Below are 27614 nucleotides of genomic sequence, written 5' to 3'. Positions count from 1 at the left end.
CAGCCCTCCCCTGGGTGACCCCGGCAGATCCTGGGAGGGGGACCCCCACCCCACGGGTGTGGGCCAATGCCAGGGCTTCAAATGCAAGCAAGACTCCCAGGCCCCACCACAGCTCCAGAGCCACACAGCCCCACATTCCCTGGGCAGCTTCAGGAAGGGACCACACAGCAGCACTAGTGACAGCACTCGGCAGCAGAACTGTTTTCCAAGAGGAGAAGCACGGCCACCCTCCTCCAGATCAGTGAGAGCTCACGGGCGTGCAGACACACACGGAACACGCTCCACCAGAAAGGCACCCCTGAAGACCGTCCTGGCTCACGACTTAGGACAACGTCCCCACAAGGAACCCAGCGTGGGGCTGGCAGAAGGCAGACACACAGGCCAGAGGGGCAGAACGGAGCACCCAGGAAGAACCCTTGCTGCCACCACCAAACGATTACAGCAAGGGTGCCACGTCCAGCGGGGGAAGGCCGGTCTGCCATCAGATGGCGCTGGGGACACTGGAGGCCCCCGTGCAGCGGAGGGACCCTTCCCCAACAGCATCCACAGAGGCAGGCCGGGACCGAGGTCTAAATGCAGGAACTAAGACTAGACCTCCAAAACACACGGGGCAGAGGCTCCTGAGGCTGGCACGGCGACGTCCTTGCTGACGCGAGCGCACAGGCATGAGGAGACAACACAAAAGCCGGACTGCAGGAAATATCCAATCCTCCCACTCATAAGACAGATCGGCATCTGCCTCACCTGTGATGAAAGACCGAGCGACTGGCCTGCAGAGGAAAGGTTTACTGTGGCTCTGTTTCAGGGTCCAGTCTCAGCCCAGGAGGCCCCATTCGTGGGACAGCCCATCGTGGCTCCAGCACAAGGTAGGACAACAAAGCACTTATGTCATGGCCCAGGAGCAGAGTGACACTGAGAGGCCACCACCTCTTCAAAGACACACCCCAGTGAGGAAGGACCTCCCACAAGGCCCCATCTCCTAAAAGTTCCACACACCCCCTAGTAGCATCATCCTGGGACCAAGCCCAAGACTCTTGGAGACTCTTATCCACAACGGACCAATGGCCAACAGAATAAAAAGGCAGCCCACAGAACAGAAGGAAGTGTTTGCCAATCACACCTCTGATCAGGGATCAATAACCAGGATACACACAGAACTCACGAAACCCAGCCACCGGAAAACAAGCAACTCGATTAAAAAATGGGCAGAGGGTTGAGTGAGCATTTCTCCGTTGGGTGCAGTGGCCACACCTGAAAGTACAATGACTTGGAAGGATCACAAAGTCAAGGCCAGCATGGGGAACTTAGCAAGAACCCTGCCTCAAAACAAGACAGGGCTGGAGATGTAGCCCTGTGCTTGCCTAGCCCAGTAATGCCAAAAATACAAATGGCACATGACCAGATGCTCGAACCTACCAACTGTTAAGAAACGGAAATCAAAATTGCAATGAGATACATCTTACCCAGCAGGACAGCTGGTGTAAGAATAAAAACATTGGCGAGGACGTAGCACGGTCAGAGTCCTCTCCTCGGGCACTGTTGGGGAGAACACCAAACGGGCAGCCACTGTGGGCAAAGTATGGTGGCTCTCGTGATTCACAACACAACTGTCACAGGACCCAGCCACTGAACTTCTGGGGATGTATGCAAAGAAGCTGAAAGCGGGGTTTCCAAGAGGGTGTTCAGGCAGCATTATTCACAGCGCCCAAAGGTGGAAGCAGCACTGGTGCCGTAGATGTGAACAGGTAAGCAGAGCTACCACCCTCGTGCGGAGGTGGTAACACCCTGCCTTCACGAGCATGTGCTTGAGAACATCACCAAAGGGTAGATGCTGCCTGAGTCCACTCAAAAGCCCCCCGAGGCGTCAGCCCAGAGACGGACAGCAGTATGGTGGCCGCCAGGGCTGGGCAAGGGGCACGTGAAGTTGGTGTTCAGTCACGTGGGTCTCACTTTTGAAAGATGAACGGCTCTGGAAACAGCACACTATGAAGGTACAGGATGCTCACAAGGAGTCCAGTGGTAACTTTCAGGGGCATTTTATCACCAAAAACAGGTGGGAAAATGAAAACCAAGGACCTTCCAGGTGCCCTTGAAAGGAAGCTTCCAGGAGGTGAGCACCAACACAAACGCTCTCCACACCCAGTCCTTCCCCGTCCCACACATGTCCAGCATCGAGCAGTCAGGGAACCAGCCCAGGCCTCTGCATGGGATACCACTGGACACCTTAGGATGAAACTGGAATTTGGGTGCTAAGAGCATTTAAAATCTTTTAAGAAAAGCAGAGAGGCATGCTGGTCACACTGGCCCACTGGACACCATCAAGGGACATCCATGAGCCTGGGAGCATGAAGGGGCCTCCAGCCAGGATGAATTCCAATTCCTGGGGAAGAGGCCTGGTTCATTCACGACAAAGACGGTGAGGCCTGGCAGGTCAGGGCCTGCACCTGGCAGAACAGGACGAGGGCAGCAGAGCTGAGCTCCAGCTGGGAAGGGGAGGACCACAGAACCAGGCTCTGCAGAGGGACGGTCTGTGGGAGACAGGGCACAGGCTGCTGAGGGGCGAGGGTGCCAGGGGACAGAGGTGACCTCAGGCTGGCTGGGGCTGGGGGAGCCGTGGCACCACAGACCCTGGGTTCCCAGGGTGATCCGTGAGCACACAGCAGGCTCAACCCAATGCAGCAAAGCCACACGGAGCACCGAGGCTCAACTGGGAAGCTCCCCCGGGTTCCAGCTAGGGAGAGAGCCTGAGACAAGGTCTGCAGGGGGAGGCTAGAAGGGAGGCCCACCAACTCCAAGGACAGGGAGGCCAGGCGGTCTTGCAAAATCAAGGAAATTACAGAAGAGATGAAAAAATGTTTTTAAAAATGTACCTTCTCCCTGGGAGGCTGTAGGAACAATAATTGGTGGGGGGATGAAGGGGTGACTGAGGTGGCAGCCAATCCTTCAGGAGATAGGGCATCTTGTTGGAGGACGTGGGCAAGGCTGTAAGGACACAGAACAAGAGTCATGGCCACCACTGCCCAAAACTGCAAAGGGTTTTGGCCAAAGGCCGCCAGTGGGATTCTCCACGGGGCTCAGGAGCTGGCTTCCTGCAAGACAAGGTGCCAGGGAAGAAGGCCTGAGGCAGAGCTTATGGGACTGTGAAGGGGCAGGTGTCCCTGGCCCACCATGGCCCCTGGGAGGTGCCACTGGGGACAAGAGGAAGTCGGGAACACCTTTCTCTATCTTATTTGTCCCTAACAAAGCCTAAAAGCCTGAAGAGCCAAGGACTGTGGAGCCAGCACCTCGCTGCCCGAGAAGCACCCATCCATCATATGAAAAGAAGACTTTACACACGCAGCCGAAAGGGCAGAGCTCAGCGCTCCTGTCGGGCTCCCAGAGACAAGCATTTTCTAGCTCTGCATGCATAAAATGAGCTACAGTAGGTGTCAGTAATTAAACGATCATGTTTCAAAGTCTTGACAACAGTACAGAAGCAGAGAACAAGACGATAATTTCATTAGTCTGAAGAGCTAAGTCATAATTAGGTGCCTTTCACAGAGTAAAAGTCATGGACAAAAGGTATCGTTCCTGCCAGGCAGCCAGGTCTGCAGAGCAGGCATGAAATCTAATCCAGGGTCCCGGGTTTACGGGGTTCACCCATGGACAGGACTGCAGTCAAAGTCTGGCCCCGAACAATCAGGCTTTCTTTGGGGAGGCTGAGAAAGGAAATGATACAGAAATGGCCTGAAAAAGTCGGGAACAATGGGGTTTCGGGGGCTACTGTCACAGGGAAACCTGAATTCCTCCCTGTCCTGGTCGTCTGGGCCCGTAGGCCCCGCAGGCCCCGCAGGCCTCCCAGCCCCACTCCGGTCATTAGCTACATTATAAACTGACTTTGGTAAAGTAGCGTTTATTTAAAACTAAACTGTTGGGATGGGCACTTCATGGAATCATTAATGTGCAGTTTGATGTTTCTGTCAGTTTATTTATCTCTGTCTTTACTTGCTGAGGTATTTGCATATTTAATTGATCAATATGCTCCCAGCTCCTCTTGCAATCTGCCAAGCTGGTCCCAGCCTCTTACACCCCTCATTTCTCAAACTGACAGCTCGCTGCTGCTGCCCTGCCACCCTCCTGACGCCCAGGCACCCAAGGCCTCTCCGGCCACCCCGGCCCGCCGGCCGGCACCGCTCCCGCGTGCCTGTTAATTTCCCATCCTTGGGTAGCGTATAGCCTGGAGTAAGGAGGAAGCATTTTCAGTGTCTGATCTGCAGAAGTTCTTTAGACAGATTTTCCACATGGCTACACGTCACAGTGCGAGGAGCAACATGTGTCCACCGTCCCCGTTCAGCATCTGTCACTGTCTCGCTGCTGCCTCCTCGCAGCCTTGAATTGGGCTTCTTATCAGCAGTGTGTCAGAAATCCGCGCTGCCTTCGCTCCCTTGTTTAATCTTTTATTAAGAGCTACATTGTGAGCCTCTGATAGCGAATGTCCTCCACTCCATCATTCATAAATCGGAGTCAACATCAATAAGGTGGCCACTCCATGAAATCAAAAGCAGCGTGGGTAACCGCCGACGGAAACGTCTTCAATTTTCTAAACAATCCGCTGGCATTTCTTGGTGCCAGCCGAGGGCCGCAAAGCCCCATTATGTGTGCTGGGCGGCCAGGAACCTAAGGAAGTTCTTCCCCTCCAGCCCCCGCCTGGAGCTGGATCGTGCTCAAGGACGTGGAGGCAGAGGCCAGCACCCGGAACCAGCTTGGGCCGTTTCAAACAGGCCAGCGAGCTACCAACCATTTGGTTACAACACAAATAAATAAAACCTCCCGATGTGTCGGCCAAAGGCAGCAGCAGCCTGCGAGGGAAACCCAGGAGGAAAACGGGGTTTCCCGGTTGCTCTTTGGGTAACCAGCCCACAGCTTGAGAAGGGGGAGAGACGGAAGCAAAGGGGATGGTTTTCCCGGGGCGAGAAGGCGGTGGCCACAGCAGCAGGTCCGGAAGGGCAGGAGGCATCAGTGCAGACCAGTGTCGGCAAAGTCGGGCAAGAAGTCCAGCCTCTGCTTCCAGACTCTTCAATGACTGTCATGTTATTCCTCTCCCTTTTGATTGATGTTTTAGTCGGAGCTGTCATTAGCTAAATTAATTTTCTCTCCAAGATAGTGGAATAAGGTCCACAAAGGCAAATCTTGTGAGACTGTAAAAATAGACCATAATCTGGAGGAAATTCAGATGTGTTCCTGGCTCTTGTCATCACGGCAGAAGAACACTTTAATTTGATACGAATTCCTCAAGAGAAACTTTAAATTAACTTAGATTTAGCTGTGTTTGAGGGCTAGCAATTCAAAGCAACAAAATAAAATACTATTTGCTGACTCCGGTGTTTCTATGTTCATGCCTCTATATGTTCTTTTTTATTTTCTGCTCAGGCTAAATAAATGCCAATATTCACCTTGAAAGAGTCATCATAAAGTAACTCCCTTGGGATATAAAAGTATACTTCTCTCATCTTCTATCCAAACAGTGTCAGATGAAGTTAAAAGACCTGGTAAATGTGCTAAAATCTGCTTATGTGAATTATTTTCTTCCAGGATAACAGCAGCCATCATGCAGAGAGAAATGCAGACTGGTTTCCAACCAAAGAGCGAGGCGCAGACTGGGGAATGGGGAAGGCACAGTTGGAGCAGGAAGAAAACTCAGAAGCCACAAGCTTCCCTGCCTGGCTGCTTCCAAGAGCATCAGCGTGCAAACGGCCTTGATCCACGTGACTTGCAAGCCGGCTGGGCTTCCTCGAAGGGCCACCTCTGAGTGTGACTGAGCCACACCTGTGACCACTGCAGTTGAGGGTGACTGAACTGCCGAGGTTCCGAGGATGTGTCACCTCACACCTGTAGAGCCAAGGTCAAGGCTGTGGGAGCCATGAAGAGTGGGCATCAATGCCAGATCCATGAGGGCCTTGATCAAGGACTTGGGAGCCACCAAAGTCAGGCATAAACCCAGTAACCTAGAAGCCAAGTTCAAGTATGTAGCGGCCAATGAAACCAGGCATCAACTCAACAACCATTAAGACAAGTTCAAGGGCAGGTTCTATGCATAATTCCTTTGGCTGTGAGTCTCTTTGTGGCCTGGCTTCTAGTGAGAACTATTCTCCAACGTAGGGTGCCCTTGACATCTACATAAGAGAGTCCTTCCAGGTCAGACAGTCAAGTACGTCTGGAGTGTCTCATCCAAGTGACTGTGGCCCTCTGAGCTGGGAGCCAGCCAGAAGCTGCATATGCAGGGCTGACATCTTCACATGACTTACCACCACTCCAGCAATGTCATGATTATGACGCCTAAACTTACCCTGTTTATTTGCAGGCTAGAGGAACGCATGATTGTTTATTTTTATTACAAATATTGATGGTAACTCACAGGCATTTACTTCATTGCCATTTCATGTGAAATTGCCCATCATAAAATATCTCTAGAATTCTGATCCTGATTAGCTTCCTGGGCCGGTCCAGGGAGCCATCCTACCATTTGTCTTAATTTTATTTTGCTCTCCCTAACTGCACACACCACTTCAGGAATATCTGGAATTTTGTTTTAATTGTACAGCTTTCAACCTCCGCCACATTTCTCTTTGTGTTGAAAGCATCCCGGTGATTTATCCTCATTATTGTGTAAATAGGTTTCGGCAGTTCTCAGTAAATAAAACAAAGACTGACAGGAGGAGAAGAGGGAATTTGCTTTCCTACCAATTAGAGTAGCCTTAGGCAGTACTTTTAAGAGGAGATAAATCCTGCAAATCACTAAAATGATCCTGTCACATGCACCAAATATTAAAATCGCACAGCGGCGCCCTCGGTACAGTTTGCTCTGGTTTAATGAGTTGGGGTGGGCCTTGTTGCGAGGGCCACGGTGCACAGTCGGAGACCCCTAACTGACAGCAGAGCTCACACCCAACTGCAGCTTCCCAACCAGTGTGGCCAGATGGAAAATCACAATCCAGCGGAATCCAGAGCTTTTCAGCTAACGAACATTCCCAAATTGTCTCTTCGCCTCCTACCTGTATATCTTCCCTGGGATAAATACGTGCAAACCCCCCTTCAAATCAGCAGAGGCAGTGTTTTTAATACCTGATCTGCTATTTAGATGCAAGATCTGTGTCTGTGCCTATCAAGGGAACAACCTGTTAAGTTCCTCCATGGGGGCAGTTCTGGGTAAATGTATGGTAAGTTTACTTAGCATGGTGCACACTCAGTCACTCTCGGTCTCCAACAGCACTACATCTAGTTAGCTGTGCACCCCCAGTCAGCTGGGAACACAACAGGCAACTTCACAGCCCTCCCCTGATCTCTGCGGCCCTGCCCAAGGTCAGCAAGCTCATGGTAAAGTCTGGTGTGACCTGTGAAGCCAAGGCCTTCCCTCATGTGCCACACAGGCTGGCAAAGATTGGTGCCCTCTGCAGGGAGGGGATGTCTGTAAGGGCCATCTATAAAGGAGGTTGCAAGGGTAAGCCAAAATGCACTTCATGAAACCCAGAGCTATGGGAACCCCTGGGACAGACTGCCCAACAGGCAGGCCCAGTGCTGCGTGTCTTTCAATAACTACCTTTCCTCTCTCTGGCAGCCAGGCCTTTACCTGGTGATAATGACCCTGAGTATACCGAGCAACTGTTAGCTTGCAGTGTCTTTCTGAGACCTTCATGAGAGTATGACTAGCATATCCCATCATCTCAGGTCCTGGGGCAACATCGTGTTACAACAGGTCCAAATCGCAGCACTTCTGTACAGTGAGAATCAGTGTGGATGGCACCCAGGCCAGGCCAGGCCAGGCAGAGAGGAACAGAGCCCGCCTCCTCCCAGTCAATCCACACCCCAGAGACAGAGGACCTCCTGCGGGGTTCGTTCCTAGAAGGAGGAGTCATGGATGGTTCTCCATGGACACCCCCACCATCGTATCCCAGAACTGAAAGATACCCACAAGTCACAGAAGCAACACAACTAAGAGAAGAAACAGATCCGTGGCTTTGGTTCCTTGGAAGCAGCTCACTCTTCTCTGGACCCTCTGAGTTTCCAGCCTCCAACTAAATTTCCACTGCACAGGTCTTACACTTGTCCACATGCAGCCTGCTAGTTTCATAGGTCATCAAGGACCGGCAGGCTCATGGGAGTCAACCAACTATTTTATGCAAAAGCAATACCAATCGGCCATGAAGTCAACTTCCGAATTATTATTTTCCTTACGATAGATACTTAGACGTTCCCTGGGCCTGAAGAGCCTTGGACTGAGTTTCCCTTCTAGGGACGATGTAAAGCTTTGCGTTTTGTAGCTGTCATTATTTTTTTCCACAAACTCTTCATTCATGTACCCATCACATTGCAGAAGCATTTGCAGTCGATGCTAAATTCCATGAATAAAGAGAATACAAAAGTAAACATCTCACCTCCACAAAGTTCAGAATAAATCCCATTAAACAATGTCAAATTGTCGAATTCCAAACCTTTCTCTATGAGAAAATGTATTACACTGATTCCAGCATGCTGTTAGAAATGTTAACTGGGCCATTTTCTAACACCCTCTTCAGATGGATGAATAATTCACAAAATCCGGGTGGGGACTACTGGACGGGAGGAACTGTGATTCTTGGTGAGTACAGTCCATGTCCTTGAAGGTGGTCTGAGACACCATGCCTGCCCTCAGGGGAAGCCATGGAGAACAGAAGGATCCTGGGGACACAACTCAGGGGGCCATAATTGCTGCACAGGGGAAATAGCCTCTACTGCTTGGAGGATCTTTGGGATGCAAACAGGAGGCAGAACCAGCAAGGACCAGCATTAAGTCCTCTGCAACTTTCCCTCTGCTCCTTCTATCCCTAAAACCCTGCACACAATCCCAAAGGAGCATCCACTGGAAGAAGGAATCATGTGACTTTGGACAGGGACCTGGGCCTCCCTTAGCTGGTTAAGGGCAACACCCTTCTTGGGCGCCTGCTTTGGAATTCATGCCCTCCCTACTGAATGCCCTTTTCCCAGGCCAACTCGGGGGTGCACAGGCCCCTCATGGTTACAGCCAGGACCTCAGAGACCCACAGTCCCATGTGTCTCCTGCCCAACACTCCAGATCCTGTGTCATGGTGGTTGGTTCTCCCACCTGCTGCAAAGCACACTGAGGGACACAAGGGTTAAGGACACAGAGGCGGAGGGTGGATGGAGGGTGATTAAATGCAGGTAGCTAGAGATGGACTCCATTTCATATTAACGCACAAACACAGATCTGAATGTAACTAGACCTATCACTCCACCCTCCAAGCAGGAACACTATTGTAAACCACCTAACTCAAACTGATAGATTTTCAATAAACACTTCTTGAATGAATAAATGAATGTAAAATAGTTATTCCTAAAGGAATAAGAGCTCCCATATTGCAAAATGAAAATTTTCATTGAGTAGGGAAAAGACACAAGTTTATAATAATGAAATATTCCTGAAGTCAAATTCATCCATAAAATGAGGATTCCACCACTGTAATGTGAGGTAAACAGAAAGAGCAACGCTAGAACCTTCTGGGGCTGAATTGTCCCTGCAGGGACATGTCCTTTGGGCTGAATGACTCTGGACCTCAGGGCCCTCTCCTTGCTCTCCTTGCCCTGTCCTGTTGATTTGGGCTGGATAGCTGAGAGAGAAGGTGACCCTGTCTTAGCCATGAGGGCAACCAGAAAGCCGCTGCAAGATTCCAGCAGAGTATCCAATATGGTGCTGCAAGCCACAGGTGGCCCGAGACACGGAAAGTAGCTGGGCCCTGTGGACACATGCAGCAGGTGTCCAATGCCCACCAGATCCCAAAGTGTAGCAAACAAAACTGAAAATGAGAATTTTTTTAATATTGATTACATGTTAAGGTAATTATCTTTCAGCTACATAGGGTTAAAAATTCCACTTGACTTATTTTTTAATTTCTACTTCGTTAGTGTGCTTACCAGAAAGTCTAGAGGGGCCTCTCTGGTTTGCATCCGTGCTTGTGCCCTCTGCCCATTGACCTGGCTGGCTAGCGAGCAGCTGTCCTTCTCCAGGAGGCAGCCTTCGACCCGCTCACCCTCCCACAAAGAGGCTCGGATGGAGCCCTGGCTTGGCCCTCGTGCCACCTCTACGAGACAGTGGCCCCACCCACTCCGCCCCTCAGGAGATGAGGCAGCGGAATGAGAACCAGGGCATCAGCCTCTCCAAGAAGGTGGCAGGGAAGGAGGCAGGTCCCAGAAACCCCAGAACTGGCCTCCTGCACCCTGCACAGCAGCCTCCCTCCCCAGGCTGCCCTGCTGCTTTGGGCCCCCCAGGCGAGATCTGTTTCATTAATGCAACCTCAGGCAGGCACTCCAACACTGCTCCGCATTCCAGAGCGATTCCAAAAGTGATTTCCACAATATGATTTACATACTAGCCGAGTGTAAATTTAGAATAATTTGGCCTGAATGATCCTTACTAGAATAGATGGCCACAAGGAAAGCATGGTGAATAAAGCAGCCTTACTCAGAATAAGCAATTTGCTGGCAAACACAAGCAGCATTTCCCCCGATTATAATTTACACTGTATTAACTGTCAAGAGCGCTTTTGAGAAATATAGATAACAATTCAGATGCAATCGATAGGGAGTGACAGTTGATTTTAAAGCTTAATTGCAAGACAAGAAAGAAATGACTGGGGCATCGGCTCTGGAAGAATAAATTTGTTTTGTATTTGATTTTTTGTGTTAAATTTATTACTGCCAAGAAGAGCTCTCTTTCAATAATATTAAGAACAAGATTGTGAAATTGCAACATGTTCGTCTCCACAGTTTTCACAGCATTTCCAATATAAATGATGCCCTGCTCAGTACTAAGTACGGATCTGATTCAACCACCACGGTCCCGCCAAGTTGGTGCTTCCGCCCTGCATCTGCTCCCACTTGGAGCCTTTGGGGTGGCAAGAGGCTCTGTGTGGTATGCGGGTGGGGTGGACCCACTCTCGGGAGCCGGCTCACCCACCTCCATGCCGGGCGTGGGGTCCCTGGCACCAGGAGGATGCCCCGGCCATCCTGATGTGGCCTGGACAATAGGCTCACTACTGGACACACCGCAGTTGGTTGTTTCCAGGACTCCAGAGTTGAGTGAAAACAAAAATCTGCAAAACCATCAGGCTGAAGCCCAGCAGCGGGGCTGGGCAGGGCGGGAGGGCTGGTGCATCTCCATCGTGGGCGCCAGAAGCTCTCCTCCACTCTGTCAATACGTCCAGTGCATATGATCTTGGGGTTTGATGTTCCTTCTGTGCAATACCACGAGAAACTTCCTTGACAAATACCAGGGAAAAAAATTTCCCAGGCAGCCCAACTCTATTACACTCCTTATTCTCTCCCTCCAGCTGGGGTTGCCTCTGTGCTCTCAAAACCCACCGGCGTGGCCAGAAATGAAATGATGAAAGTTGCCACAGTTCAAACTTATCCATACTTCTCACTTATGACATGATTGATTTTCCTTCAGCGTGCTCAAATACGGGATTGTCTTCTTTCTTTTTTCACTGTGGAAACAGCTAATGTATACAGCCTTGGCCTGCCAGGAAAGGGGAAGCAGTTGACATGTAGAAGAACAACTGAAATGAATACGGATGAAATTTGAAAGTGCAATTTTCCATCTGTCAATCACCTTTCAAAGGGACCCGTTAACCACCAGTCGGGAGACCCTCGGCAAGGGCGTCCCCATTTGCCGGGCTCCTTGTAATGGGCCCCTTGGCCTCATTAATCAAGATATTAGCTGCTGATCAAAGTTTTGCACAGGTATGTGGCACTGACCCAGAATGCTCCAGGGGTATTTTATTACGTTTCTCTAGGTGCTATTGATAATTTATATTTTGAATGAAAACAAATGGTCCTCTCTTAAACAGAATTTGATTAGGTGACGACAAAATCCATTTCTCCTGCTCTGGTGATGGCACGCAGTGTATCCCCCCCTGCGCTGCCTCTGAAGAGAATGTGAGGTGCTCCTGAATTAATAATGGACGGTCACCCCAACCCTTCCTGGCCACAGCGCCAAGATGCCTCGAAATACAGCCAATTAAGGTTTATTTAATTATTAAGGTTGAATAAATAACAGCGAAACATGTTAAAAATCTTTCAGTTCCAGTCAATCATAATAAAAATTAATGAGACTGGATAGAGAGCCATAAAAACTGATAGACTGCGATCGTGAATTATAAATTGGTATTGATTTTTTCCTTTGCAATAACACTCTCAGGTAATCGTACGTTGTCGCATGTAAAGTGCACTTTCCTGGTCGAGACTAATATTAACTATCAAATATAGATGAGACAGAGGCATTTGACACTTCAGATTTCACAAACAAAAAGCAAAAAATACAATTTGTGGAATAATAGCAGCACTGAACAGAGAATCCTAGGGTGTTTATGGGAGCTGGCCGGGACCCCACTGAGCCGTGAATTCATAAGACACAGTTACCTTATTCTTCTCCTGCCATTTCTCCTCTGATATGTTACCTTGTTAGTATCACTAAGAAAAGCATAAATATTTTTTATTATTTGTGAGGCTCATCCTGTCTTGCTTAATAGACAGGCCACATGGAGTTAAAGCCATATTATATGACCTGGTGCAGAAGTGATCATTCAAAACCCAAAGCCACATATTTTATACCGCCTAGCTTTATTAATTCTAAGCCCCCAAGAACTAGCGGGAGGATTTTCCAGCTTTCTGTTTATTGAAGTAACATGGAACAAATAAGACATTTCCCTAGGCTAGCTCAGATAAAGTGGACAATTACTATTGGCATTCCACATGTAAATATTTAACACTTCACAGCCTAGCTTGCACCTAAATACCCATTAGATGCTGCTACAAGCCTAGACACCATTTCCCAGCAGAGCCGCACGGCCGTCCCGGGCAACGGTTATTGGATTAGGGGGAGCACAAATCTCGTTCTAAATAGCACCGGAAGGGGACTCAGCCAGGAGAAGAGGGACGCACCTGAACGGCAGCTTCCTTGAGTGACACAAACCAACTCCCACCAGAAAACTCAGCACCAGCGTCGGCTGGCCACCGCCGCTGGACCGCTAATATGACAAGCCATTGCTGCAGTTCGTTAGTGGTGCTGATCAGATCTCTCTGGTTTGGGGAGAGGCACAGAAGAGACCTTGAGCACCTGGTTGCCTGCCTGAGTTCTGGTCCCGCCCGCTCCCCACCGCTGGGCCTGGAACAAGCTCTGAGAGGCACACACCGCTGTCCTCGCCAGTGCACAGGTTTGGCACGCAGCGCAGGTGAGCCACAAATCCCTCCTCGCAGATTCCAGAGGCAACGCGACTGCCTTTTTAAGTAACTTCAACTTCTTCAAAATAAACTAAAAGTATGCATTTGGTATGCAAAGCCCAGTCAGAGTTTAAAACATGGACTTCACCTAGCCACTCTGACCCACTCGGATTTTCCTTCTCAATTAGAAGTTACTCTGCCCCTCGGTGGACACTTGGAACTTGAAAATGAACGGGCTGGGGTCTCTCTTCCTAAAAGGCTGCTCTCTCATCCCCAAAGTGCCCTGCCTGAGGCCCCGAACACCTTCTCATGGCTGTCCTGGATGGACAGGTGTTGGGGGTCCTCCACATCAGAGTTTCCTGCAAACAGGCGAATCCACAGCCCCGAACAGGGGTCCCACCTTCTGATGGCTGCAGGTAGTTTGCACGGTGGGTCAGTTGACAGCGACGGTAGTCGGCTCCCAGGCATGCTGGGCACCCACGTGCATCGCACCCAGGCCTGTGAGCCCCCGTCCTAGACAGGGACCCAGGGAGCCAGGGTCCCAACGGGCCAGCTGCACCCACCCCTGGGCTCACAGCCTCCCAGAGCCTGCCTCCTGGCCCTTCCCTCGCCACACTGACCTCTGCGCTCTGGAAACAATTACTCCTGGAAGGCCTGTCAATATCATTATTTTTACAAGAAATCAATACGCCTCACAAAGTTAATGGGGGGTGCAGGCAGGGAGCGCCTACCTCCTCACTGTCAGGCTCAGCCCGATGACAGATCCGCCGACACCAGCAGACAGTAAGCAAGGCGTGGAGGAGCCGGCGTGGCAGGCAGGCGTGGAGGCCAGCAGGCGCACACTAACGAGCCGCCCAGGCCGGGGCCACGTGGGCCGCAGGGCTGGGGCTGCCTGGGCAGACGCCCCAGTGCACCGCCCACATAAAGCCTGGGTCCCCTCTGTCCAGGGAATCCAAGCCTTTGACCGCTTGCCACAAGCACACACTGCTAAGTCCTCATGCCCTGAGCCAGGACAGGGCCTGGGAGAAGAGGGGTAGCAGCCCTTACCTTTAACAAGAGGGACTGCTCCCCATGCCCCACCCACCATGCGGAGTGCAAAAGCAAAGCAAAATTTAAAAAGATATATGCACATGCACACATACACACACATCTTCAAAAACCAAGTCAGAAAACAGTTACATTGATGATCCCGACATCCAGATTGGAAGGGTCCAGAAAACCACCCTCCACCACCACCAATTTGGCAGATACACACCGAATGCCAATGAAAACATCCTGGTTGGTCCTCAGTTCCAGGCCCTGTCCTCCTCATCGACCCAGGGCTTGACCCATGCGGGCACTGCTGGTGCTCCCACCTACGCCACATCTCTCCCCAGCCACGTGATGCTAAACTAGAAATCAGTTACAAAGTCACCCCAGCATGGGACCTCAGCAGGCTGCAGTCCAGGCTGGCGCAGCACCCTAAACTCCTTCCTGGACCCTTGGCCTCCTGCTCAGCAGAAGTTCTGTAAGCACACTGTCCCCAGTGCACTCACATGGTCCAAGGGGAGGGTTTCTGAGCATTTGTGTGCTGTGGGGCTCGGCCCAGCCACTGCCCAGACACAGGTGCCAGCAGGTCTGCAGCCAAGGCGGCTAATGGAACGATTCACCCACACGGAGCTCAGCTGGCAACTCGGCCCAGTGCCAGCCACCAACGCATGGTCACTGGCCTCACTGTCCACTGCCCACAGCACACTCCCCTACACCTGCCTTCCAGGTCACTCTCCAGAGCCCCTGGAGAGCAGGGTCAGTCCTGCCAGGCACATCAAAGTGGGCCTCCACCCCTGACATGGAACACGGCAGTGACCACACCTCCATGAGCAACTCCAGCCATGGGGTGGAATGGGGCTGGAACCTCCCCAGCTTGGTCTCATGGCTCTGGAGCCCGGGTGAGGTCAGAAGGGATGTTCCTGATGGCCTCATAGGAAGAGACCTCAGGTCTTCAGGGTCCCAGCTAGAGGGGAGCTAGGGAGTCTCTGTCACTGCAGAACCCCAACCAAACCTTGGCTTAGGAACTGTCCTTGGTTCGCCCAGCTGAGGCTCTCTCTCCAAACCCTGGCCTGGCTCCTTCCTGCATGCCTGGCTTACCCTTGCTCTTGCCCATTCTCCCTCCCACTATCAATTCTCCAATCTCTTCCCCTTCTCTCAACTTCCCATTTCAAAACCCACCCACAGCCACAGAGCTGGGAGTCGAGTCATCAAGGTAAAAAGGAGAAGGTGCCAGCTTCCACTGTGGCTCCAACCTCCATGGTGGGAACAGGGAGAGGGAGCGTGAGGGGCAGCGGCCTGGGCTCTCCGTAAGACCAGAGGTGGACAGTGTTCAGCCTGTTGTCAGACAAATCACACCAGCACGCCATGAGAAATAGAATGAATTTCACGACTGATTGGGGGAAATGGTGACGGTTGGCTCCCGTGACAAAATGCATGGTTGTGAAACCCAAGCCCAGGGGGCCTGCAGACACCCTCTTGTGCACAGGTGGATAGCACTGGTGTCAAAAGGGAGCTCTGCAAACAGAAAGGGCTGGAGTTGGCACAGGTGCATGGATGAGGCCTACGGAGGAAATGAGTTCCCAGTTCACCTCTGGCCCAACTCGGTGATGGGGCTGCAGACATAAACTCAGCACCCAGGTGTGCACACCCACCCACACGGGTCTCCCCACGAAGAAACGACACAGAGCAGAGGGGGCGCCCTCCAGTCCCGTGGGAGGGCTGGCCCCCTGCTCAGAAAGCCCACCACAAAGTACAGAGAGAGCCCCCTGTCCACCAGGAAGCCCAGGGGTTCTGGCTCCTTCTGAGTGTGGCACGCTGCACGCACCCCGTAGCTCCAGAGTGCAGGGCAGGCCAGGGGCTCCTGAGCCCCAGGGAAGCCTCCGAGCTCCCCTCCCTGCCATCAGCAGTTTGGAATTTACGCCGCCCGGTACATCATTACCAGGCTCTTCACAGCTTTTTAGGGCCTTAATGCAAACCATATGCAGAGCTGCCTCCTCGCCAAGGCACCGGCAGCTGCCTTCTGATTGGCTCCTGCAGGATGGGAAATCGAGGTCTCAGAGGGGAAAAACAACAAACAGACCTCTTGTCTACAAAGCAGAACTCAAAACATTTTTCATGCATCCTAGGTTTCTCGAGAAGCAGCAGGCTGTTTAAAAAAATACCTGGTCCAAATTGAGCATTTGCTTGACATGATGGAAAAGTGAGTGCTATTTTCTGTTATATTGCCCCTATTCTACATCGACAAGAATATATTTTTTCCCTGTTCCCAACTGATTTCACAGTAGTGAACTCCGTTTATGAATTATCTGACACATTTCTTGCAATTCTTCTGACAACAGTGCTCAGTGGAAATTTCAAGGCCCCTCTCTTCTGACAAGTAGAAATATCAATATTTGAATAAATTGTGGATTTTAAACTTCTCACTCTGATGCGCCACGGCGAGGAAGACTGAATTCTTCTTTTACTGGGTCTAATCCCCCTGAGCCTCGGGAAGAGATCTGTATGCAGCGTTTCATTACAAGAAACAGTGCTGAGTGACATTTGAAACACACATCTGAGTCGACCTGATGAAGTTTACCTCCTTCCAGCAACAAACAGCGGCTTTGTACCAGTCCCCCTTCTCGGGCGAAGACCGGCACAAGCATGGTGTCTGAGCAAAACGCCGAAATGTGGATTCACAAATTGACAGGCCAATCCTTAAACAAATGTGTTTCTTGGGGGGAAACGCCGCTTTGCTCGAGCTAAGCGTTTTTCTTTTGCCTGACAGAAACATTCCGGGCCTGATTAGAAGGGCCTTGTTAGGGTCTGTCTCAGACACTGTGACTCCACATTTTAACAAGCATGCAAAGAAAACAGCACAAAGATAACAAAACATTGTCATTACCATCTCCGGTGACTCCGTGTGCCTTTTAACACGGGCACACATTTCTCCTGGCGGCTCACTCACAGTTGCACACACCAGGCAGGGCCCAGCACCGGCTCCAAGGGTCCCTAAATGAGGGACTTTCTGTGCTAACAGTGCTGATGGACAGGTGGGAGCATGCACCTCCGGCTGCAGAATCTTCTTTTCTTGGGTGAATAAACATGTAGTTGATTGTTGCAGCCATACGCGGTCCTGAGCAATATGATGAATGGCCTGAATTTCCCAGGGAATGGCCAGCAGAGCCGCCGCCTCCAAGCCCATCCTGAGGGTGCAGCACTCTCTAGCACCCCCAAAGCTGGGGCTCCCTGAAATATACTCCATGTAAAGAAATAACACCCTACAAGCCAGCGAGAAATCCAGAGGATGTTCGAAAGCCAGTCACCAGCTGCAAGGGAAGGAGGGGTCTGCACATGGGGCTGGGAGTGGTGTCAGCACAGGACAGGTGGCCCTGAGATGTTGGGCAGCTGCTACTTCCTCATTGGTGCAAAGGGAGAGTAGAGGGAGACCTGGGTGCACGTAGCACACAGTGGACTCAGCAAGGCCAGGCACAGGCTGCTCCTCAGATCCCTAGAGTGAAGCCTAAGCACCTGCAGCTGCATCCACATTCCTTCATCTCACTTCTAGTCCGCATAGAAATTCCACCAGGAACCCTGGGCGGATCAGCAAGGTTTCTCATCCAATGTGTGGATGGAAGACCCAGGCCTGGCGATTCCAGAGCTCACATCCTGCCTCACCAAATCCCTGTGCAGCTGAAGTCCAGGGATCCCCATGTAAAAATCGTCCTCGGGCAGAAGCGTCCAGAAAAGCCTGGGGCCAGCTGGGGCCGGTAGCCAAAGGGACCCAAGGAGCAGAGGGGCCACCAAGCCCTGACCATGAGGGAGGCTGTGGCTGACAGTCTTGTGTACTTTGAACAGAGGGCGACCTCAATTCTGCCTGGGTGCAGAATGGCCACTGAGCAGGGGTGCTCCTGCTGGCCTCTGGAGGGTGATTCCCAGGACAGAGACCAGTCATAGGTGCTGGGTGTGGTGCACACTTGTAATCCCAGCTACTCTGGAGGCCAAGGCCAGAGTTCAAAGCCTCAGCAACTTAGCAAGGCCTGAGCAACTCAGCCAACTCAGCAAGACCCTGTCTCTAAATAAAATGGAGAAAAGGGCTGGAGGGCCTGGGGTTGTGACTCAGTGGTACAGTGCTTGCCTAGTACGTGTGAGGCACTTGGCTTGATCCTCAGCACCATGTAATAAAAACAAATAAAATAAAGCTATATATTTTTTAAAAAGGGGATGTGGTTCACTGGTTCAGTATCCCTGGGTTCAACCCCCAATACCAAAAACCAAACAGAGACTGGATATAGGACGTGGCCAGTGCCTGTTGACCCTGTTGGTAGCCTCACCTGCAAAGTGTTTTTCTCAAGGCCCAGTATTAACTTGGAACTACTGAATGAAAATAAACATTCGAGGGCAAGAAAAGGAGGGACAGTAAATGAGATAGACCCAAACATGGTGAGTCTCCGGCCCAGACATGGAGGGGTTGGCATGTTCTCCTGGGGCCTGATGAGGAGGGCCAGCCCAAACAGGGTTTCCTCTGAAGGCCTTTATGTCCACAGGCCTCCCTCCACCTGAGCCTCACGTGATGAGGACCCTGCACGTCCATCCCTCCAAGAGTGCAGGGCAGGGCCTTCAGCATGTGCTCTGCCTTTGCCATGATCCTGGGAAGTCCCAGCAGGTGGCCATGGCCACCCCTGGCCTCTGCCCATCAGGTGTCAGGTCCCCACAGGCTCCCCACCAAACAGGTGTCACACGAGGCAGACTCAGTGCACAAGGGAGGCCTCAGAGTGACCAGGGGCTTTGCAACGGGCACAAGAAGCCAGTGGCTAGAACTGGGAGGACAGAGGAGGAAAGCAGGCAAGCCAGCCATGGCCTGAGTCGTCATCTGTGACTGGGCATGGGCTTGGCAGGGCTGCTGGATGGAGCCCCTGACAGCAGATGTAAATGCTCCTCCTCTTCAGTTGCCTGCAGAGGCCTAGGGTGCCCGCCCCGGGCAGGTGGGCCTCTTTGCAGCACGAAGCCTGGAGAGGGAGGAGAGGACACTGTTAGCCCATCCACGTGGCCAACAGAGTCACCAGGCGCCTGCTGGGGCAGGCAGGTGGGAGTCCTGCCAAAGGATCTGTGATGTGAGGCTGCACAGGGCCAGGACCCCGTGGGAGCAGGGACCACCAATGACAGGCCTGGAGGAAGGAGGCAGTGCAAAAGGCCCATTCCCAAGCAACCGTCACTCAAAAGTAAGTACGAACACCTTCCCTGGAACAGGCATGACGTGAAACACGCCGGCACACGTGCACGCACGCACACACACAAAACAGCCCGGAAGAGTCGCGTGGGCTTGGAAGTGGGTCCGGGAAGCCGTCTGTCCAAGTGTGATGTTCCGTGAAGTTTGTTCTAACGAGCGAGAGCCAGACACCCAAGCTGGGAAAGTGCAGCAGCCGAGAGAGCGGGAAAGCTGTGCCCACAGATGGCCAAGCATTTGGAGGAAAGCACAATATTTTATCTAAATACCCAAATACAGACACACAATCACACGACCCCAACACACAGCCACCTGAGCGCGCCCACGGTGGCGCGTGCACCTCCGTCTCATCTAGAAGCAGGGACTGTGTGCACGTCTCAGAAGAGAAGGGTCAGGAAGGCTTCGCCCTCTGGGATCAGGCACCTTCCAGGGTGAGCAGAAACCAGAGACCACCAGGGAAGCAGGGAGGCGGGCATTGCTTTCTAAGCCACACAACTATTTTAGTTTAGTTTAGTTTCCTTTCTGGTAATGCTCAGGTTTATTTCACTGCTAATCTGGAAATTCTCACATAAGCTCCATCCCAGAGTCAAGTAAAAAGGATATATAATCCATGCGTGTGGCCTGAGCTGCCTTTTGGCTCTGCTCTTTTTAGATATCCATGGCAGTAGCATGTATTTTGACTCGCTATACATACATGGAGTATAACCTATTCTAAACAGGATCCCATTCTTCACACACCTATTTTAAAACTGAGGAACTAGGATAATCTTTGCAGAATAAATAAAAATCATCATCCCATGTTTTGAGATGGAGCAGGCAAGTTCAGGGACAAGGACGGGGCCTCCCAGCAGCCGTGAGCATGAGGGAAGGGGCCTGAGAGCGCCCCGCTGCAGAGGTGGCGGGCGGTGCCCACATTCACAGCGCTGTGGCTGTGGATGAGACCCAGCCCAGGGCACCGACCCTCAGCCCTGTGGCCCAGGATAAAGCCCTGCACTCCATCCAGCCTCCGTCTCCTTGTCTTTGAAATGGGAATGCCATTCTTCCCTCGGCTCCCCTCCTGACACTCAGTAAACGTTAAACAAGATAACACACAGGAAATGCTCTGCAACCCTCATCTGCCCGGTGCATGTGGATTCAATTTCACGCAGTAGTAGGGATGGAATCTGGGACGCCCTTCACCATACTCTGCGTTGGGTACGGCCACTCACAGAGATGTCTGAGGGCAGGGGGATTGGGGATGCTTGTCAGGCAGCTCAGAGGAGTGGCACGGCCATGCTTAGGCATGGTGGCTGAGGTCTCCAATGGCTCAGGGCCAGCCACAGGCCAGGGAGGCTGGACACAGAGGGTGCCACCCCAGATCTGAGGCAAACCTCAGGGCATGGTCACAAGGGCCCCAGTAATGAGCAAGCAGCTGACCTAGGTCTGCCCTGAGCTCTGGGGCCTCAGCCATGTCTGGACAGTGGCCTGCCCAGCCTGAGGAGCCCTGTTCACAGGCAAGGTGAACAGGGGCCTGGGGTTGGGGACAGGCTGCTGTCCCAGCAGAGGATGCCGTACCTGCTGGGACAAAAGCCAGGGCGTAGTGACCCCCAGGGCCACAGTCAGGCCCAAGTGCCCCAAGAGTCATCAGGAAGAGAATCTAGTCATCCCTGAGGAAAAGGAGCCCATTAACAATAAGTGCAACTGACTTGTAAAGACTAAACCCAGAAAGGAAACCCTGGCTTTCCTTCTATTCCAAGTGGGGCCCGCGGCACAGGGCAGTTCACTCGGGCTGTCCACCACTGCAACAAGGGTCCTCGCTTCAAGGGACCCACAGGGGAACTCACAGGACAAAGCATGCAGTACAGAAAACAAAGCACCCCAAAATACAACTAAGCCACGATGATCTGAATTCCAAATGAGATTTATAAATTCATAAACCCTTCGCTATAGGATTTATCAAGAAGACATGCTCCTGATGGCATTCAGATAAAACATGAGGTCAGGAGACCCGCGTTCAGGGGCTGGCTACACCCTCTGAGTGAGCTGCTAATACTCAGCAGCACAGGCAGCATCAGTAAAATAATAATGCCAACCCCAGCACCAGTCTGAAGTCCTACCTGTGGGCAGACACTGTGCTACGTACTTTAGGTTTACTTCCTTCAGTCTCCACCATCCTGAGACCAGCACCCATCAGATGAAGACAGAAGTGCAAGGGCTTAAGAAACTTGCCCCTGATCTCATAGCAGAAAGGGCCCCCTGCTGTCAAGTCCACTGTACCCCAGGATTGGGGACTTGGGGCTAGCAGTCTCCTGCCCTGCACCCAAGGCCAAGGGCTCCCAGTCTTGCATTTAGAGATAAAGTCAGGCAAGGCACAGATTCTTCAAGCACCCATGTCCCACTTAGGCCCTCAAAGACCCAGCTGGGCTCAGAGAATCAAGACCCCACAGTTTTGTGGGGATCTGCACCCCACACACTATTTAAGAAGAACTAAGAGAAGTCAGGATTTCATAAGGCCTGGTGTCTAATCTCATAGGAGGGGAATTACAAGAAAAAAAATTAGACCTAGAGGAAGATCAGAGGTCAAAGTGCACCACTGCTTATGGGGGTGAAGACTAGGCAAGTGGCAGGGTAGCCTTTCTGCCTCCCCAGCGTGGCTGGGTCCTCCTCTGCACCACCACCCTGGGGTTCTGCCAGATGAATTCCTGTCCTCAGGTGCATGGTCAAGGGTGATCAGGGCTCCACCCCTTCCCACCCTCCTCAGCCCCATGGACCCAAGGGTCAGAACCGTCAGGGGTGGAGCCGGCACAAGTCTGCAGGTGTGTGCACACATGAGCGTCCTGTCCCCGGCCAGAGCCCAGGAGCAGATGCCACAGTGACCTACCTGGGCGGGGGTCCTGGTCCACTCACATGGAGACCTAGTCATCCTTCATTCCTTGACCCAGGTCTCTATATTTGTGCATTTATTACAAGTTTAATCCCTGGAGCCTGGACCAAACAGTCCTTGCACCCAGCAGACAATGGAGAGATGCCTGGGCGGTGCTCTGGGGGAGGCAAGGGATGACTCCTCCAATCATGCCTTCCAAGGCACCACCTCTCAAAGCTTGTGCTACGCACTGAGAGGAGGGGCCCAGTCATGATTGAATCCCTTGTGTCCCCAAGAGCTTAGGACAGTGGGGTGGGAAGGGCAGATCTGCAAAGAACTGCACATAATGCAGGCCCAGCTGAAGCCATGAGTTGGAAGGAGGCTTCGAAATCCAAGATGGCAACTGCCACAGGTATCAGGGTCTTTATGACTTGGGACTGAATTGCTGAAGAAGCAACCTTTGAGCTGTCTTCAAACTCAGGTTCTATATTTTGATACCTGGACAAAAAGAGGCTGCCATCTGGGTGGAGGGAACATCCCAAAGGCTGCAAGGCTGTGCCACACGCTAACAAATGGAGAGAGCCCAGAGGAGGGGCCATGCCGGAGTGTGACCTCTCTGCATCCAAGAGAGCCACTGGAGGGGCCTGAGGAGCATTCTAGTAACACAGGCCACCTGTGCTTCAGGGGCTCACCACTTCTACCACCGTCCAAGTGCAGAAGCACCGTGTCAGGGGCCTCTGCTTTATGGGACAGCAATCGCACTCATCCTGTTTGAATTCACCCGAGACCTGAGAGCCTGCTCTGTGCCCAGCATGTGTGGGTGCACCATAAATATTACCTAACGAATACGAAGGAAGGAAGAGAAGCCACAGGCGCGTGAGTGAGCCCCTCCAGCTGTGCAAAAGGGCCGACATCTGGAGGAAGGTGCTGTCTCTGCAGCTTGCAGGGCAAGACACCCGCACCCCAGACAGGCTCCAGGCTACCAGAAGAGCACTAAAAGCTCCTTGTGATCCAGCAGGGGCCCTGGGTGTAGACACCTCAGATGGGAGAGAATTTCAACTGGCCTCCTGGAACATGGCTCATTTGAACAAGGAAGAAAAAGTAGTGATGGAGGGGAAAAAAACATGATACAAGTTACTAAAAATCTGAAGAATCACAGAAATCCATGCTTTTGATAGCACTGGGCCAACTAATCCCACGTGGGAGCTGTGGCCCCAAAGTGTTTAAATGGCATCAGATGCACTGATGGACAGAGGACTAGGCAAACTGTCAAGGGCTTGTTGGGTTGGGGCGTCCCCTGCAGCTCTCCCCACTGCATGCGGCTGGGAGGGGCCCAGGCCATGGTGCAGGGATGTCTGGGTTCCCTCGTCCTCCAGAAGGCTGCCATGTCTGAGGTAGGCTTGGTGGGCCAGGGCCAGGGTGGACAGTCAGGAAGAAGCTGCTCTCTGTTACTGGGGCAGAGCCAGAGCCCAGCCAGGGAGAGGGCTGGCATCATGGTCCAAAGCCTCAGACACAGGTGAACACAGCAGGTTTGAAACCCCAAGTGTGAATCACACTTCTGGGGAAAAAAACTGCTCTTGACTGTGGAATCTCAGAGGACAAAGGCCCCTGGAGAAGCATGTCCAACGGACACCTTGATGGGGCCACCATGAACACTGCAGATCACTGGGCAGCACCCCTGGCCTCCCCAACTACAGGCTGGCAGCAAGCCCTCCCCTACCTGCTGTGGTCTTTGGACATTGCCAACTGTCACCTCAGGGAAGGGGCCACCCTGGGTCAGTCACCAAGCCCCTGACAGAGGATGCCCCAACAGAAACCTGGCTGAGTCCTGCAAAGAACACCCACGAGGACCCCTGTCCATGGAAAGGAGAACTACAAGGCCAGGCCCCGACTCCCTCACTAAGGTCTGTGTGTCCACCTGCTTCCTACAGAAGGCAGGGCCAACAACCACGCTGGGCACCGGCCAGAGAGCACAGAAGGCAGGGCCACGGACTGTGAGCCAATAAAGAACCAGGCATAGCCAGCAACTTGGGCTGGGGCATCGGCATCCTCAAACGCCAGAGGCCTCAAGCACCCGGCAGCTCGTCCCTGCAACTCCATACCCGCTGCCTCATCTCAAGCCCATCAGCCCAGCTCAGCCCTCCTTCTTGCTCACCCTGTTCTTCCCCTGAAAGACTGGGGCTCTGGCCCCTTTACCCTCAGAAGCCCATGAAGGCAGGACTGGCTGGCTTGCCAGGGCAGCCCTGGAACAGGGCTAAGTGGACTCTCTCTGAACCCACCAAGCTGTAGTGTACTTGGCCATCCGAAGCTGTGAGGGGCCAGGCTGAGGCCAGCCCTCACCTGGGATCTTCTGGACTGGACTCACCACAGGCACCAGAGTCCTCTCTCCACCTGGCCAGGACCCTCCACAACCTCCCTTTAGGCCAGTGGTTAGTTCCTGCCTACAACTTGGCTGTGCAGGAGATGGGACATGCCCTGGGGCCCAGGTGCAGAGCACTGGGAGGCATCCAGGGTGGCGTCAGCTGTGGACAGGAGCCCAGCCCAGCCTCCCAGCCCCCATGCCCACATCGGAAGCCACCCCACCCCACCATTTGCTATCTGTGCATAAACTGAACTTTGTAGAGCAGAGGGGCTCCCAAGGCTTATAACCCTGTCTCACCAGTGCCTGTAGCCCCTGGATAATAAGCTCAACTTCCCAGGACAAAAAGATGGGCTGCACTCTGCTCCTCCTGGCTCTGGCCATCTGGACCCCGCATCTTGAGATCACCTTGTGCTGTGATCCTGCGCAGGCCTGGGGCTGGCGGAGCCCATACAGTGCAGATGGAGGGGCAAAGGCCAGATGGGAAGCGAGTGACCAGGGCGCATGGCAGCAAGGGCAGTGGGACACAGGCTGTGAGGGTCCTCTCTGGGACGAAGGGCATGGGAGGGTCCCCAGGAGGCCTGGGTGAGTCCGCCTCCCCCACAGCGCCCAACAGAGCTACTCGGCAACACCTTCCGCGCCTTCCCGGGCCCGCAGGCAGCCATGTCCCTGCCTTCTCTGGGCCTCAAGTGTCTCACGAACAGGTGGGATGAGGAGCCTGAATGTCTCTTGGCCCAAGCCTGCAGGGCCAGACTGGAGTGGACAGACGTAGGGCACCCAGTTAGTAGCAATGGCAGCAATAACCCTGTGCTATTATCACTGCTGTTATTTTGATTGACAGCAACAACAGCGACTCTGACCATATTCCAGCCTCCACGGGGGGCCCTGGGCAACCCTATCCCACAACAGTTAGTAAATTACTGTCAGTCTTGTTATTCCCCCCTCTACAAGGGAAGAAGTTCAGAAGCTGAGTTTAACGGCCCTAAGTCACACTGGAATGATGGCACAGCACCCGTATCCTGGACCACGGGACCCTCCCTGGAGCCACACCACCTGGCCCGTCAGATCCAGGTGGCCAGCCCTCCCCTGGGTGACCCCCGGCAGATCCTGGGAGGGGGACCCCCACCCCACGGGTGTGGGCCAATGCCAGGGCTTCAAATGCAAGCAAGACTCCCAGGCCCCACCACAGCTCCAGAGCCACACAGCCCCACATTCCCTGGGCAGCTTCAGGAAGGGACCACACAGCAGCACTAGTGACAGCACTCGGCAGCAGAACTGTTTTCCAAGAGGAGAAGCACGGCCACCCTCCTCCAGATCAGTGAGAGCTCACGGGCGTGCAGACACACACGGAACACGCTCCACCAGAAAGGCACCCCTGAAGACCGTCCTGGCTCACGACTTAGGACAACGTCCCCACAAGGAACCCAGCGTGGGGCTGGCAGAAGGCAGACACACAGGCCAGAGGGGCAGAACGGAGCACCCAGGAAGAACCCTTGCTGCCACCACCAAACGATTACAGCAAGGGTGCCACGTCCAGCGGGGGAAGGCCGGTCTGCCATCAGATGGCGCTGGGGACACTGGAGGCCCCCGTGCAGCGGAGGGACCCTTCCCCAACAGCATCCACAGAGGCAGGCCGGGACCGAGGTCTAAATGCAGGAACTAAGACTAGACCTCCAAAACACACGGGGCAGAGGCTCCTGAGGCTGGCACGGCGACGTCCTTGCTGACGCGAGCGCACAGGCATGAGGAGACAACACAAAAGCCGGACTGCAGGAAATATCCAATCCTCCCACTCATAAGACAGATCGGCATCTGCCTCACCTGTGATGAAAGACCGAGCGACTGGCCTGCAGAGGAAAGGTTTACTGTGGCTCTGTTTCAGGGTCCAGTCTCAGCCCAGGAGGCCCCATTCGTGGGACAGCCCATCGTGGCTCCAGCACAAGGTAGGACAACAAAGCACTTATGTCATGGCCCAGGAGCAGAGTGACACTGAGAGGCCACCACCTCTTCAAAGACACACCCCAGTGAGGAAGGACCTCCCACAAGGCCCCATCTCCTAAAAGTTCCACACACCCCCTAGTAGCATCATCCTGGGACCAAGCCCAAGACTCTTGGAGACTCTTATCCACAACGGACCAATGGCCAACAGAATAAAAAGGCAGCCCACAGAACAGAAGGAAGTGTTTGCCAATCACACCTCTGATCAGGGATCAATAACCAGGATACACACAGAACTCACGAAACCCAGCCACCGGAAAACAAGCAACTCGATTAAAAAAATGGGCAGAGGGTTGAGTGAGCATTTCTCCGTTGGGTGCAGTGGCCACACCTGAAAGTACAATGACTTGGAAGGATCACAAAGTCAAGGCCAGCATGGGGAACTTAGCAAGAACCCTGCCTCAAAACAAGACAGGGCTGGAGATGTAGCCCTGTGCTTGCCTAGCCCAGTAATGCCAAAAATACAAATGGCACATGACCAGATGCTCGAACCTACCAACTGTTAAGAAAACGGAAATCAAAATTGCAATGAGATACATCTTACCCAGCAGGACAGCTGGTGTAAGAATAAAAACATTGGCGAGGACGTAGCACGGTCAGAGTCCTCTCCTCGGGCACTGTTGGGGAGAACACCAAACGGGCAGCCACTGTGGGCAAAGTATGGTGGCTCTCGTGATTCACAACACAACTGTCACAGGACCCAGCCACTGAACTTCTGGGGATGTATGCAAAGAAGCTGAAAGCGGGGTTTCCAAGAGGGTGTTCAGGCAGCATTATTCACAGCGCCCAAAGGTGGAAGCAGCACTGGTGCCGTAGATGTGAACAGGTAAGCAGAGCTACCACCCTCGTGCGGAGGTGGTAACACCCTGCCTTCACGAGCATGTGCTTGAGAACATCACCAAAGGGTAGATGCTGCCTGAGTCCACTCA

At 52.8% G+C, this 27614-nt stretch overlaps 1 protein-coding gene across 1 annotated transcript in view; it reads right to left on the bottom strand.

Annotated features, from left to right (window-relative positions):
• Positions 1-27614, bottom strand: part of EBF3 (EBF transcription factor 3) — a 148180-nt gene that overhangs the window by 80171 nt on the left and 40395 nt on the right.

This window comes from Sciurus vulgaris (genome assembly GCF_902686455.1).
Source record: "Sciurus vulgaris genome assembly, chromosome: 4".
NCBI classification, from domain to species: domain Eukaryota; kingdom Metazoa; phylum Chordata; class Mammalia; order Rodentia; family Sciuridae; genus Sciurus; species Sciurus vulgaris.
The sequence above is the reverse complement of the archived record's forward strand: the minus strand, read 5'-3'. Positions and strand labels throughout refer to the sequence as shown.